The sequence below is a fragment of the Cynocephalus volans genome, chromosome 5 (assembly GCF_027409185.1).
Source record: "Cynocephalus volans isolate mCynVol1 chromosome 5, mCynVol1.pri, whole genome shotgun sequence".
NCBI classification, from domain to species: domain Eukaryota; kingdom Metazoa; phylum Chordata; class Mammalia; order Dermoptera; family Cynocephalidae; genus Cynocephalus; species Cynocephalus volans.
This window is the reverse complement of record NC_084464.1, coordinates 142,535,239-142,551,724: the sequence shown is the minus strand read 5'-3', so window position 1 is coordinate 142,551,724 and position 16,486 is coordinate 142,535,239. Positions and strand designations below refer to the sequence as shown.

At 35.9% G+C, this 16,486-nt stretch overlaps 1 protein-coding gene across 3 annotated transcripts in view; it reads left to right on the top strand.

Moving 5' to 3' along the window:
- Positions 1 to 16,486, top strand: part of HIVEP2 (HIVEP zinc finger 2) — a 186,185-nt gene that overhangs the window by 89,488 nt on the left and 80,211 nt on the right. For all 3 annotated transcript variants that reach the window (XM_063096407.1, XM_063096406.1, XM_063096408.1), the window contains exon 2: positions 15,265 to 15,375. The gene's annotated coding sequence lies outside the window, so the exon portion shown is untranslated. The remainder of the gene's footprint in view (positions 1 to 15,264; positions 15,376 to 16,486) is intronic.

Sequence of the window (16,486 nt, the reverse complement as noted above, 5' to 3'; positions counted from 1 at the left end):
TAAATTTGTAAAATTGCATGAATTGATACATTAGTTTGAGTGATAAATCTACCCAAGCTGGACAGTGAGATTGGTGGGCCAGTGGCTTCTTTTGGGAAGTTTCTAGATCAGCTATACTAATGATTTTGAAATTGAATTCAGGGTACTCTGAGACATCTGGCAGCTGTTGAAATAAAGTGTAGTTGTGGTGGACTGAAAATGTGTCTTTTTAAATCACTTCTAAGTTTGAGGCTTCAGATCATGAAAGAAGGGATATTTAGCCCCCAAATTTTAAAGAGCATACATTTAGAAAGGTGTTGCCTTTCTCCGATACTATTAAATTGCATTCTGATTACATAGCATGCCTTTTGTTATGGGATCAGCACAGTAACTATCTGTTTTCAATGTCTGTTTTCCACTATGAGGAAAGAACCACGGCTTATGGGAGCACACAATTGTTTGTTGAATGAGGAATTGAATAAATGAGGGAAAAAAGCATTCATCAGGAACATTTTATAAGGGACACAAAATGCTACTCGTTGACAGAAAAATTAAATGAAGACATTTCCCAATAATGAAGTTAAAATAAAATTTAAAAGAATATCACAGAGAAGTTTTGTTTCTTTTTTTGGAAATTTGCAGCTTTTATTTAAAAACAAAGAAATGACTTATATTTTCTACAGATAGTAAGCGTGCATGGCATGCCCTTTAGAATGAATCTGGTGGAACATGGCTATATAAAGTCTTCCAAACACATCCATTTTAGTCTTACTTCATAGTAATAAACACTTTTCAGTGCCAAAGTAAATTAGGACAATGATCTGGGTAAAAGAATACTTTTGAGCTGTGTAAGAAAGATTTTGACTTTGTTGCCAAATTTAGAGCGATGACCTTCATTCTAAGCGTGAAAACGTTCTATCATTGTCTTATAAAGACCTGGTTGACCCACCTGAAACTCTTCTGTCATGGGGGTCAGTCTTCTCAGTTTAGGTAGTGAGTAATCAGGAATGGTTCAATATATTAAACTTTCTTTGGTTTGGCTCTGGTGTTCCATTTGCCAGGTCAGACTAGACTGAAAACTGGGTACAAGTAGCTGCTGTGTGTTTGGATTTCTTTGACTCAAGAATCATCTCATATCGCTGCTGTGTGTATACAAGGGGTTCTCAAAAAGTTCATGGAAAGATTTGTATTATCTTTAATTCTGTATTTCCACAAATTTCTTGAAGTACCCTCGTATTTTCAAGAATATTGGTTCAGAGTCAGACTTGAAGACTTAAAACCCTGTCTTTAGCACTTACTGTGAGGCCATGGACAAGTTCCTTAAACTTTTGGGGCCTCACAGCCCTCTGTAAGTGGAAGTGGGGGTAATAATTGTACCTGCCTCATAAAAGATTAAATGAGAAAATACACATAAATCACTTAGCACAGTGCCAGGCACACAGGACTAAGTAATGTTGGTTATATTTATTGTTTTCTGTGATGATTGTTTCAAATCCCATCATTATTTCTGGACCTTTCATTTTCTTAATGTTTTCCAGCAGTAAGACCAAACTTTAAAACGGCTTCTTTATGGAAATCACAGCAGCCTAAAGAGAGTCTAGGCTGCCAAAACTATCTGCTACATCTTATAAAGAAATTAGATGCTTGGGGGTATATGTATGTGTTCACATATAAAAGAGCCACAACCTCAAGTCTTGCCAGACTGAGGGCAGGTGGATCCCACTCCTGGCTAAGAGCCAATTCCGCTTACTATGACTTACTTTTTTCAGGCCTGCTAAAGTTGCTTCCTTTTGTAATTGTTGGTTTTTTTCCCCTCTCATCTCTCACTTAAAACCCAGAGGCAAAAGGAGTAGGAAAATTATAAATTAAACTTGTAAAAGAAGTATGAAAGTGCTTCTATTATTTTTATATTTCCCAGAAACCAACTTTATGTCATATTCTAAGTTCTAAAGAAACACTTTTTTCCTGAACTTTTCATCACATGAATAAAACAGGGTTTTCAGTTATAATCATACAACACAAACCGTCATACTGCAATACTGACATATCTCAGATGCCATAGTTTCTTGTTTACTATTTCCAGTGTGACTGTTTCCTTGCCATGTAGTACTTTCAGGGTGAGCACGACTGTGGGGTATGACCCCAGCCTGATCAGAATGAGTTCATCCTTGGTTGCTGAGATGTAAGAGACCAGGGAGTTCTTTCAGAGTACTTCTTCAGAAATTTGCTGCACTCACTGGTCATTGCCAGGTTTCCTGCTATTGAGATGGCTGAATGAAATGTTTACAAGTTTCTGAAACAGGGTAGTTTGGGCAGCTTCTTTGTCGCAAGCATTTGTTTTCATCTCACATAGTTTAAACTTGGTCTAGATATTTTCTGATAGAGGTTGTTATTATTGTACTGATTTAAAATCTGTTTTAAAATAAGGGATTTAAGTTGAGGATCTGTAAAGTTTTGTTTAGCTTGAAAATTATATGATCAAAGTTTATCTTTGCCTTTAGTAGTTTTATTTTTAAGGTCTCCCCACAGTTTTGTGTGATTTCTTACTGACTCCTTTCAGCAGTACAGCATATTCCTTCAATGAAAAGGTCCCCGAACCAATTAATCAATATTAGTGGTGAGTTAATTGTTGAGAATTTGAAGTTTTACTTAACACAATCAAGTCATAATTATCTCTGCACTGTGGCCATATTTTAATCCGGTAAAATCTTGTTAGGACATTGTTTATTTTCAGGGCCATAGCTATTAAAGTTCTCTCAACTTGAAAAATTTAAATGTGCTTAAATCTCTTCCATCGTGAAAGCAAGCTAACAAATGATAAAACCAATAATTCTGATGGCTTTTCTGCCTATATATTACCTGTCTCCACTGCTTCACAGTTTTGGCCACCTGCTTTAGCAAGGAATATCAGTAACCTCTTAATTTTCAAATTCAGTGAAATCTTTTAGGTCTTTGACTTATTTGACCTATTGTTGATTTGTATTTGACTATGTTTATCACTTATTTTTTCCCTCCACTTGGTTCTGTGATGCTGTGACCTGGTAGACCTGCCTCTGTTCTCAGCTCCTTTATATACTTCCCCATCATGTGGCTTTGCCCAAAGTTTAGCCATTAGGCCTCTTACTCTCAGTAGCTTCTGAGACTGTTTTCCAGAAGCCCATTGTCTTGCGTAGCATCCTAGATGCTAATACTGCTAATGGTCTTCAGCTCACGTATTCTTGTGGATTCCGTATTTCTATGTCCAACTGTTTACTTGGACTTTTCTACCTAGATGTTTCTAAGGCACCCCAAACTTCTTTGTTCTAAAACTGAATATATTTCTTCTCTAACATAGTTTTCTCCTTGTCTACCGAATGTCTGCTGATTACTCAAGATCCATTTAAGTGTCTCCAACCTCAGACCTTCCTTGGTATCTACCCCTCTGTCTCCTGTAGACCCTACTGTAACTTGTACTACAGCACCTTCGATACTCCACGCTAGGTGTTCTATGAGGTCAAAAAACACGTTTGCATACTTTTGAATGCAGCACAGTGCCTGGGATGTGATAAATACTTGGTAAAAGAGTGTTGGGTAGGTTAACAGATGACAGAAAATAGCAAATTATAGATATTGAAATAGGAAACAAAAATTTTACTTCAGCAGGCAGAAAAGTTGGTAAGTGGTTAGATATTAAAGAGATACTGTTTATAGTCTTAAAAAATAAAGCCATCAGCCTTACTGATTAGATGTAGCCTCTAGGACTTCAGAAGGAAAGACAAGCCTTCACAGTTTCAGGGCTGAACTGACGCTTTTACTTGATTTGAATGGAGACCTATTACAAAATTGGGGCAACAAGTACAATTGTTTGAATGACTTTTCCAGCTTTTTCAAAAAGCATATGACTGTACAGAGCAGAGCCCAGCTATCTGCCTGGGAGAATATTTAGGTGAAATTGCTTCCTAGACGCACTCTTTCCCCATTCATTCTACATTCCTATGTGGGGCCGTGCAGGTCAAAGGAAGGGGATGATATTTATGCTTTCATTTACTTAGGGAGAAAGAAGTGCAAAATCATGATATCACTGACAGAGATGATACAGCCCTCCTCCCACACAGGTAAGACTGTATATGTGTGCTAGTCATACTTGTTTAAAATGATCTCTAAATCCACTAATATTAAGTTCAGCCTTTGGTGTCGGTAGTTTCATCACCTGCATTGAAGTAACATTAGAAAATGTTTGTTATTGTAGTCTTTATGTTAGGATTAGCTTCTGACTCAATGGAACAGGTATCCGTTACCAAGGGTTAATTCATGTTAATTTTGAAAGAAAGAAATCTTGGCAGTGAAGACTCATCTGTCCCTGTCCTGTATTTTAAAAAAAGTTCTGTGCTCTCTGATGATAAGCCCTTGCAGAATTATGTTATGTAACTGTGTTTCCTTTCTGACATTCATAAAACAAGAAACATGTTTCCTGAGGTCATCCCACATTGAGCAAAAATTTTAAATACATGAATAAAAATTCCATTTGGCTTTTTAAATATTACCAGACTTCACATAGATTTGTAGTTTTGATATATTTTGGAGTCTTGTTGGTTTGATAGTCTTTTATGAGGAACAAGAAACGCAACATCCGTTTTTATAATATTCAGCACAAATCCCAGTGGAATTTCTACAGAACTAGCTAAGGTTCTTCCTATATCAGTTAGCAGTTTTTTTATTTTCATTATTTAATGTTTCTCTTCAAAGTCCTTTTTAGAAGTGTGACTAAAACAAAATTGATCTGTGTCCTCAGGCACTGAAGTCCTGCTAAGTGTTAATTGCTCAGGGTTTTGCAGCAGTGACCATTTTAAATTGTAAATATTTGTAAAACTCTTTTTGGGCCTTTTTTTTTTTTTTGCTTCCATTTCATGGTTTCATCTTTTGGAGACTTGGAGACTTAGTGGGATTACTTTATGTGTTTGCTTATGTTAAAATAAGTGAAAATTAAACAGAAAAGATATTTTAATAAGGTTGTAATATGGCTTTAGGACTGGCGAAAGGGCCAGAATGATGATTCAGTAGCTGAAAATAACTCTACACTTTATGCAATCAAGTAAAACTCTGTACCTTGGCATTCCCCACACCAGATTAGCAAAGAGTTGGAAGTTTATTCCACCCCCAGCATGCCATGACGGATGACACGCTGGGCTATGACAAACTGCTGGCTTAATGGAGCATGTGCTGCTAGAAGTATAACCCTGATGTACGGGGTGGATTATAGCTGAGTGACCTCAACTCATATTCATTTCCTCTGAGAGGGAAACTAACAAGCCCCTGTCTGTTCTAATGAGCACTTAGGCAGCGTGGCTTCCCAGGACCAACCCAGTCACTTCAGCAGCATGACTGCACCATGTTTCTGCGTGATGCTTGCTTTACTTGAAGAAGCTTCGTCCTGGTCCTTAGAAATTGCAGATTAAGACCATGGAAGGGAGGGAGATTGATTTTTCTTTTATTCTCTTATAGGTGTTTTCCCCTCAGTTTGTTTTCTATGTGTTTTTAGGCAAAAAGCTGTAAAATAAAGCAAGGACATAAGAAAATTCCCAAACTATCTCTCTTTCTGTTGAGCAAATGCATAAAAATCTGTATAGAACCTCCGTGGACCAAGAGCTGAGTCATCTTTTTGATTGAGAGTTTGATTCCTTACCTTAAGTCCTTGTTTCCTAAAATGGGACTATATGCTGTGCCCTGCCAAATCAATAAAACTGTCAGCTTATAATTAACGTGTGATGCTACTCTAATTAAACAGAATTGATGGGAAATATCTGGGAGGATAGTAGCAATGGAACAATGATGTTTGCATTTAAATGATCTTAATTACCCCTTAGACTTAATGTCCTATTAAGATGAACGGGAGAATGTCACATCTCACTTAGTTGTATTGTTTCAGACACTGGCTGCAGGCTGGAAAGGACCAGAGTGCATTAAAGCTTGCATTGTGGTGTCTGCCTTCTCAGACAGAAGGTTTGGGAATGTATAGTCCTTTCTTTTTCTTCAAAGGAAATTAAATTGCATCCCTGACAGGAGAGGGTAAAATCCTTGAGAAGACCTCCCCAGAGCTTGGAATTTACAGACTCTACCACGTCCCAGTTTGCTATTGTCCTAAGGCAACACACTCCCCTGCTGCTCCTGGGCGTCTTTGGCCACTTGCCAGCCTCCCAGGGCCTCTGGCTTTGATGTGTGGTGCACGCTGTCCTCAGGCCAGGCTGTTGTTGCTGTGGCCTGGGCTTTACTCACACAGGATGCTAGAAGGGATGTCCTGTCTGCAATATATGTTTCGAGAGCAGCCCCAAGTGATTGTCGTGCGGCAGAGGGAGCCTGTCTTTGTGTCAGCCACAAGTGGCTGTCCCCAGCCACTCAGCTTGCTGTGCTCTCTTTTGGTGTCTACGGAAGACGGGTTTGCCCCCAGCCTGTCATTGGGGGAGGGCCTCTCTGCCTGGGGGAAGACACCAGCTCTGCCAGGTCGGCTGTCAGTCTGAAGGGCCTCCTTGGCAGGGCTCCGGGGAGCTGACCCAGCGAGTTGAACGGCTTCCTCTGGGGACATTGCATCGACCTTCACTTGCTCTAGGCCTGGCAGCCCGGTTAGTGAGGACATCAGTCTGGCTTGGGAAGTCTTTCTTAATTTCACCTTGTTTCCACTGTAGTTCCAAGTGTGTGGTTAGAAGTCTGTACTGTTGCAAATTTAACTCTGTAACTTCTGGTAATATCCATTGGTAGTTCTAAAAGCAGGTGGGCACATGAACACAGGCCTAGTGATGGATACTGAAGAGGAAAAAATGGGACTATGCCTTATAACTGGCCAAAAGATATACTGTATGTACATGTTGATGAGAGAGAGAGAGAGAGAGAGAGAGAGAGAGAGAGAGAGAGAGAGAGAGAGAGAGAGAAACAAGAAAGAGGCGTTAACATTGGTGACTGTTCTCAGAAGGGCCAATTCAATTAAAATAGAAATTGCCTCAGAAAACTGACAGCAGACCATATGTGGTTCTGGTTTATATGATGCAGTACCTTGCACTATATCTTAATAGGGTTAGTGATAACATTTCCCAGATAGGGAGTTTCTTGCTTCTGTTCTAACAAAGCCTCTCCCCCAAATATGTCTCTTCATCAACAGTTATTTATTTGTATTGTCTTATAATGTACCAAGGTTTTTGGTTTGTTTTCCTTTTTTTCATAGAGTAAATTCTTTTCATAATTAGAACACATTACATTTTTTGGCAGGCTAGTGTAAAAAAGCTTAGTGTGAAAAAGCAGTAGTTGGGGAGTGCAGCCTGCATGACTCCAGACCTGGTCAGGGGAGGACACCTGGAATGGTTCAGAATGTAGAGAGGGGAAGAGAGTTGTAGTAGGCAGGTATCACGATCTTACAGGTCATGCCTGTTTTTATTCTGTTTATTGTTTTGCAACCATTCGTGGGTGACAGTTAGTTTAGCATCCTCAAATCATTATCTTTTTTTTTTTTTTTTGTCACAATCAGTGTTTGTATGTGTGTGTGTAATGGGTTGGGGGAAGGGAAGGTGACCTCACTGGTGCATCCTGAATATTAGGGCCTTATTTAATTATGGCCGTTGGGATACAGGTATCTTGTAATATTCAAGCCTAGTTGCTTTGAAATGGCAGAGTTTTACCATAACTCATTGCCTAAATTCTGACTTCCCTAGTAGGGACAGGAAGCACAGGGAAGATTGATGGGACAGGAATATATCTGGGACACTAGCTGTGGCTAAACCATAGCTACAGCATTTAACATTAATATGAAACATGGTATTTGCAGGCATTCCAAATATCGTTTCTTAATGCTTACAATAAGGTGATGAAGTTGGTAGTTCTAAAGACTAAAAGCTGGAATTGGAACTCGGTGGCCTAGGAATGCTAACATCTTCAATTTCTCTTTCCTATGTTTCCCTTCCTTCTTGCAGCTTGCAGGGACCTTCATCCCTCTGTAATTTTCTTCAGTAAAACATAGTTTAGAGATTGAATTTTCATGTTTCTACTGACCTTTGGAATTCTCTGTTGCTTTTCTGTTGAATCCATTGTGCAATATATCCAACATATTGTGGGTTGGCAGGAAAAACTCTTTAAGGAGATTTAAAAAAAAAAACCTAAGGTGTAATTAATTAATAATTTTATTCTGTTTCTGAATATGTTTTCTTCCCATTGTCAGCCAGTGTGGGAGAAAAGGGAAGAATAATTTTGGAGTTGATGGTGTTGTGTGGGTATGTGCCATCCAAAAGTATTTTATAGGAGAAAAAAGTGTTTATTTTTATAATAAAAGTAAAATTCAAACACTGTAAGTAGCAGAAGATTATTAATTCTATTGTAGTGAAAAGTTATGATTCTAATGCTCTTCAGATTGTTAATCATTAAAGACGTATGTTAATCAAACTCATACATATGCATAAATATATATACAAAAATGGTAATTTTGTGTTCCCAGGCTTAAACTTAAAATGTCATTCATAACAGTGTTGCTGCTGCCAATGGAGGAAATTTGCATGAGATTAAAGCAAGACTACCCATTCTTTACTGTCCTGGAATAGTTATTATAATTCCCAAACCTACAAATTTTAAACAAGGCCAGAGTTTTCTTTCACCTGGTTAAAAATGAATTCTGGTTAAAAGTTTCCAATGATAGTATCTACAGCTGCAAAGCAGGTGCACTGTAGCTTTGTCTGATTGGAACTCTGGCTCTCCCTTCTAGAATTGCCCTTTGGGGTGACTGCTCTTTCTCTATCCACATCCACCCCCACCCCCACCCCAAACTGAAGCACGCTCAAGACCAGCTTGCTCTGTGAAACCATTTTTGACAACCCTAACCCCTACTGAACTCTTCGTGGTCTCAAGTCTTATTAGTCTTAGAATCTTTACCACACATTTTAGCAACTCAGCATGTATTTTTAAAGAAATACTTTTTTTATGTGTTAGCTCAGGACTCATGTTATGTACTTTATTATCTCCAATACCAACTGGCACAATGTTAGGTACCTAGCAAACATTCTTACTTGGTTGATTGTTATTTCTGTTGTCTGACTATTAGTAGTAAACCATTGTTATAGCCTAGAGCTTTGCTTCTTAAAGTGTGGACCTCATATCAGAGCAGTATCACCTGGAAACTCTGGGGTTCTATTCAGGCCTACAGAATCAGATTCTACATTTTAACAAGTTCCCCTGGTGATTCATATGCATGTTAAAGTTTTAAAAAGGGTACTGGAGGAAGGTCCCTCTCTTTGGAAGGGGTGTGGACCCCATGAATGGTCTCCTTGCCCTTTTTGTGTTTTATTGTTGTGATTTAGGGATCTGGTTGTAGCAGAAACCTGCTTGTCCTTACTGTAACTATAGTGTTGTAAATTTAGTCTTTTCATAGAAGAGATCACGTTTGAATGTGGCCAAGGGTCACTGTATTAAGTCATGGGGACTGTATCTGTATTCTGATTTAAGACAACTGCTAGATCCAAATCTCAAATGTCTCTTTAAATGGCCTCTTTTAAAAATCTCATACTAAGGAGCAGAAAGTATGATTTCCTTTTCTTTAGTTACCTCTTTTTTTTTTTTTTTTTTTGCACTTTAAGTGCTTACACCCACTCAGCTTGCTATTTTGAACGCTGGGAAAGAAAATTTGTGGGCATCTTGCAGTCTTTCAGGAAACAAGGCTTAGATTAAATATTTGCCACATTTTCTATGTGTTTCTTTCTTCAGGAAAGTGGAGAAGCACATCACTCATACTTTCATTCAGTTTGACACATCCCGTGACTTTCAGTGTATAGGTGGAAAACAGCTTCAGGCTTCATTGCCTGTCTTCACACACACATTCACGTCTTTTTTCCCTCCCATTCTTCCTATTTGCCCTCTTCCGTTTCACCACAGTGTCTAGAATTCTTCATGTACCATGTAGATTATATAAAATGTAAGACTCTTTGAGAGTACCTAGGTGCCTTAAATTAAGGAAGATAACACATGGATTTAATTAGCATGCACAACAAAATGTAGACTATTTTCTGCGAAACTTAAGCTTAAAATATTTTATTATAATTGTAAGTCATTTATATTTTTCTGTTTTTCTCTATCTTTGAATCCAAACCTATTTCCCAGCTAGCAGAAATAAGAGACATTGGTGGGGTGGAGGAAAAGGAGGAGGGTAGTATGTAATCTAAGCCATCCAGCTATGTTTTAAATGAACTCAGGACTTTGTCATGTAAATATACTAAGGAAATAAATTGGTTGCAGGGATATTATTTTGTGGTGATATTGTTGTTTACATACAGTTTAATTTCATTTTTGTAGAGGAAATTAAGATGTTTTATTTCAGATAGAACTTAAATACTTGCCTTTATTTAATCAGTGTTTGCCCACATGTAAAGGATGTTATTTGGAGGGAACCTTTTGGGAAATTAGAACAATTTAGTTGCTGGACATAAAAGATGAAGTATTTCCAAGCAAGTGACATGGAAGTGGGGAAAGACAGAGAACCAGGAGACTTTTAGGTATAAATATTTATTGAATATGAAAGTTAAAATGTCATTAATGTAGTAGATGTATTATAATATACTATGTTTTTTTTTAACGTAAGCAAAATAGTGAAAAGATGCACGTATATATGATTCAACACAATTCTAATCAGACTCCTACTGGGAAGTTTTTGAGTATGGCTAAATATGAAGGACAAATAATACACTTAATTAAATAATTTAATCTGGAAAAAAATGGGTGAGAGTTTCACAAGTAAACATATGCACATAAGGAAATATCAAGGAATGCTTATAAAAAAGAGAACAAGGTTTAGAATCTAGCCCTACCTTGGATTCAAACATACTATGAAACAATGGTAATTAAAACTGCCTAACGTATGTACAAGTTCATGTAATAAAGCACATGAAAATGTTACGTAATGCCAATCACATTACATTTACCGTATGAACAAGAGTTTCATTTTAAATATGTAGATCAATGTAGCAAAATGCGGAGCCCAGAAATAGACCTGTTATAATACACTATAATATAGAAAGCTTATAGAAAGATATGTGAGGAAGGATAACTTAGTAAATAATATTATGGATAACTTGGAATTTGTCAAACATATTTGAATGTGTACCTCATGCTATGGATTCAAATACATGCCAGATGTATTAAATGGTTAATTTAATATATTACTATTTATATTTATATTTTAAAATAAATTTACAAAATAAATTTGTAGAAAAATTAATATATATATTTAATATATACCTCACATAAAGGGCAATTTAAATTCATCAGAAAGCTAGGACCTAAATATGGGCAAATTATATAATTAGATAAATTTTACATTAAGGATGGAAGACAAAATTATTTTTAAATGGGAGAATAATTATGGTTTCCATTACAATAAAAAAGCAACCCCAAAGTACCATTTTACATTAAATAAATCACCAAAAAGATTTTAATCACATGCAATGGTGAAGAAGTTTGGTGAAAGTGGAATGCTCATCTCCTGCTGGTGACTTTGTAGGTAATTTTAATCTCTTCACATCAGTGTGGCTATAAATATGAAGTCTATAAAAATATTCCTACCTTTGATTTAATAACACTTTTTTGGATAATATTCTAAGGAAAAAGAAAGTATTTCTAGTGTTGCAAATCGCTGAGAAAATTTGAAGTGTTCCCACATAGGAATGATGAAGGAAATGACTATGCTAGCTCTATGGAATATTATGTGGCCATCAAAAATGAGAACCATGTGAATGACATGTAAATAAAGAATGTGCTTATGAAATGTTAAATGAAAAAATCAGAATGCATAATCATATGTTCATTATGAAGACATGTATGTGTAAATATGTTTACTTAGGGGCAAATACTAGATTAAAATTTTAAAAAATGTAATAATTATTTGGGTGATGGGATTAAGGATATTTTTTCTAGTTAAAAATGTCTTCGATTTTACGTGTTTATAGGGAAAAATAATGTAAATAACTAAGTAGGGCAGCTGTACTAATTGGCCATTAGGGTATGACTTTTCAAATGTTACTTTGAAACCCTGCCAAAATATGCCAAGATGCCTTGGGCATGTAACTATCTCAAGGTTTTCTCTTTTTAATTCTGCTTGGCCAGTTTTCCACTAGGTTTGTAAAGAAGTAAGTTGATTGCAACCATGATGAAGAGGGGGGTGTGGAGCCTGTGGTACTTGAGGTCTGTTCTCTCTCACTCTGCACTCATTAAATCCCCCTTTCCTTCCCATCCTAAACTGAGAAGGAACTTTTATGTAGCTGGTGCTCAGTAAACTACTGCTAAGTATGATTGAATTTTTGCCCGTGGGAGGCAAAGTGGCTCTATGATATGAAGGGGAAAATAGTGGAATAGTAGTCAGGAAACGTGCTTCTAGTTGCATGACCTTGGGCAGATGACTGTGACCTTCTTGGCTTCCATTTCATTATTAATAAAAGGAGAATATTTGATGACCACTAAGGGTTAGTCCAGGGCTATGGAGACATTATGATTCACAAACTTGTTCTAGGGTGCTCTTTGCTGCTGTAAAGAGTTCCTAAAAAATCTAACTTACTGTGTTCAGTTGCAATAGCACTGCCAACTGTACTGCTTCCAGGGAAACTCAGGGAGCATGTTCCTGTGTATCATCTGGGGTAAACCATTCAACTAGAGAAAGCCACTCAAGCCCAGCATTAATAGTAGGTACATCTGATTTACTATGCACAAATAACTGAAACAGACCGGTTGGTGACAAGCATAATCAAATATTAGCTAATGATAAATTACTCCATTGCTTAGACCATGTAACTGACTGAATGAAATACAAAGTTCAGATGTATTTAGATTTCCTGATGGAGCCAAAATGCCAATGACTGAAGTTCTTTTGTTTTTGGTTTTTTTGTTGTTGTTCTTTTCCTAGGGTAGTAAGGTAGGCAATAAAAACAAATTAAAGGTAAGGAAGTTTAGACTCAACTGCATTCATCAAGTTATAAAATTATTTTCGGTGTTGCACTACTGTGTGATATAGAACTTGTAGGGAATCTATCATCATATGTCTGGTGTCATTGTTCATTTTTAAGGAAATTAATATTTATAAAGAAATGTTGTATTGTGGTTGTACAGTTGAGGCTTACCTGTAATACAGGCAACAGATCTGAACCTTTTGTGCCAATCAGTGACAGTCATTTCACTGAATCATACATGTGGGTGACTAATATATTTTGTACTTACTGCTTTTGAACTTTGATGAGGTGCCCATACCACCACTTTTAGACACTCTATAAACACAGAAAAATTCCTAAGTAATTTGAAATCACTGACCATTTCAACAATCATAATTAGGTAGAAATGAGAGCATACTGGCTACAATATAGGTGAAAAACCTTTTCACATACTACCTTAATGACTGGCTATACTCAGGAAATTTAAGACCTCTCATGAGGCAAGAATTACATAATTTAAGAAAACAGTACCTTACCTAAGAAATGAACAAGGACTGAAAAAGTGATGGTAGATCTAGACTTTTGTACAGATCAGTTTCACATTGTACATAGAGAAATTAATGAGAGAAGATTTTAAAGAATCAGGTTTGCTTTGCATCATGAGGGGAAGCGCTCTAGCTCTTTCTTGGAAAGTAACAGTAAGATAAGTTTTTAAACAGTGTACCAACTCCTGCACCAAACCATCCTGGCAAGTATTCAGAAATGGTATTATGAAGCTAGCTACCAAACCTTATTTGACATAGCCATAGTAACTTATCCATAATTAAATGCTAGGAAAAGTATAGAAATATTTTTACAGTTCTAGGTATTCAAATGTGAAGAATGTGTGTGTTGTACCATTTTGCAGTTCATTGTTTAGGTGAGTGTATTTGTTGATTCAGTATAATTTAAAATAACCAAACAATTTGACACTTATTTTGTCATGCTTGAGGCAAAAACCCTGAAACAATAAAGACTATTTATCTTTGTTAATGAAGAAGTCTTTTGAGACCATATCCAAATGACTTTCTTAGATAACTGTTTCTGGAATAGCAGTAAGACTAGAATCTAGACATAGGTTTTCTTGGAAGTGAAAACATATTTCCCATGATTACTGTGGATTTCTACTTTAGTGTATATAATTACTGCTATTTGTCTTCACCATTGTTAGCAACGTTTTTTTGTTCTTTATTTTTTGAACAACTATCTTCTAGTACTAGTGGATAAAAAAATCTATTTCAACCTTCATTTTTTTTATGTTGAAATTAACTATCAATTAATTTTACTAGTGTATGTAGTGGGATTGGAGGAGTAGCAGTATGTAGCTAATTCCAGATTGCATAATAAAAAAAAAAATCATGGATTAGGCTTTGGAATATGTTTCTGAACCTTCACTAGACTATGATTGTGTTTGATATTTTGAGGCTTTTTAAAGGATTATTATGTTTTAACTTACTAAATCTACCCTGGGAGCCCTGATTGGGGGGCGGGGGTAACTAGAAACTGTCCAGTTTTCTGTTTGTCTCTTCTTGTCAACCCCCAGCATTTATTTTAAGCTCTCTCCAGTTAAGATATGCTTTCTTTCTCTTAAACCTTCTCTTGGAGGTGAGATAGTAATCTAATGTTTTAACTTCAGAAAAGGTGCTCCTACTGGTAAAATTAATAAAATAAACTATTATTTATAAACCATCATTAAGCTGTTTATGGGTCTTTAATAAACACTTCCTGTGGGAGGTAAGTTACGCAGTAACTTGGAAAAGATATTATAATAATAGTCTCAGAATGATTTGGAAATTCATGCTAGTGAATTCTCTCCAAGACTTCTTGACCATTATTATGTTTAAATCATCTATCTAGGTATTAGTTTCTATTTGTCAACAGAGATTGCAAGTAGTTAAGGCTTAGTGGTGTTCAGGAACTGCAACCTACAAATTTTCATTGCATCAGTAAATTATGAGAATCAATAAGTATAATTCCAAAGCAATCATTTTCATCTCTTCATCTCTAATTTTAATATCCTAACTGACATACTTGTATAGCCATCATTTTCATGTGCCAATCAGTGCTGAAAATAAGCACTTCTGCTCTCACATTTTGTTGTGTTATTTTATTGTTTTCTCTATCCTTAAACATTCATTTTACCTCAAACTGGAAAATTTAATTTAGTTGCTGGATGCTTTTGTTGTTTTATAGTTTCAAGTAGCACAGTAACTTAGGAAAAGATAGAATAATAGTCTTGATTTGAATTTTATGGCATTAATATATAGATTATATAATGCTGTTCTTGTTTAAGTGCTATTCTTTGTTTGTTTTTTTTTCCCCTCATTAGGTGGAGTCTTTGAATTTTTTAAAAGATGATGGTAATCAGATCTACTTGAAGAATTAAGTGAATTGATTTGTTTGGAACACTGTTTGCCCAATTCTTTAACATTCAGCCTAGGTAAGTTGAGCTTTTTATGTGGTTTGATTTCAAAGTTATTGGAAAGATTTCTGAAGCACAATATTAAGTAAGCTTGCTTTGTGTGAAATTTTGACAATAATGATATGAGGCCCTCAAAACCTGTGTTAGATGTCAGGGATGTTATCTAAATGAAAATATTTGTAAATTTTTATTGCATTTTTAGAAATACCCTGATTTTAGCTGAAGATTGGAAAATGTCATTTATAGTTTGAAACCAGATCCTTTTATTTACTATTTTAATGATGTTTTGCTTGTTGTAATCTTGAGGTAATGTGAGAATATCAGATTTTAGTTTGAGTGAGATTTTTGTTTATATTTATATTGTATTTTATCAGATTCAAATCTAAAGTATAATGAACATTTTGAGTAAATTAGTATCATTCCTTATTTTAAACCATTCTCATTTTATAGAAATCTTGGTTTCTGTGATAAGAATAGAAATCTTAAGTAAGGACTTGCTGGATTCTGTTTACTTGTTGCACTGTGTTGCTGTGGAAGGCTCCTGAAGTAGAAAATTCATACCGGGAGAAATTTGCTTTTAGCAAATTATTGGTGCTGCCAAGACAGAATTTAGTGGGAACAGGACTTTGGCTACTGTTAAAATGTCAGTATAGTAAAGGCTGCTCTGTCAAACAGATTTTTGGCATCAGAAATCTAAATGATACTGATTTTAGGGCTTGGTAATTTTTTTCAAATCCAGTCAAACTCATGCTTTAATTAACCCTTTACACAGTAACAGAATATTTGAAAAAAAATGTTGTATTCCTAATTTAGGTCACAAGATTTGACTTTATGAAATTCTAAATTTTATTTATGATTCTAAAACTGTGTATCTTGTTACTTAATTTCCCTCCAAATAATATGGAGCTATTTAAAAACTTGATGCTTGGTAATGAATAAGAGAAGAAAGTGTCTAATCATTTGGGGAGCCAGCATCTAAACCAAACCGACTAAAGTGTCTCCTTTACCTTTATCCTGGAATTTGATTTGTTAACGTAGTTTGTGAGCATCCAGGGAGCGTAGACATACCAAGTGTGGAAACTCCAGAGAATCTTTTCATTCTGCTTGTAAGGTTCATGATTCAATATTC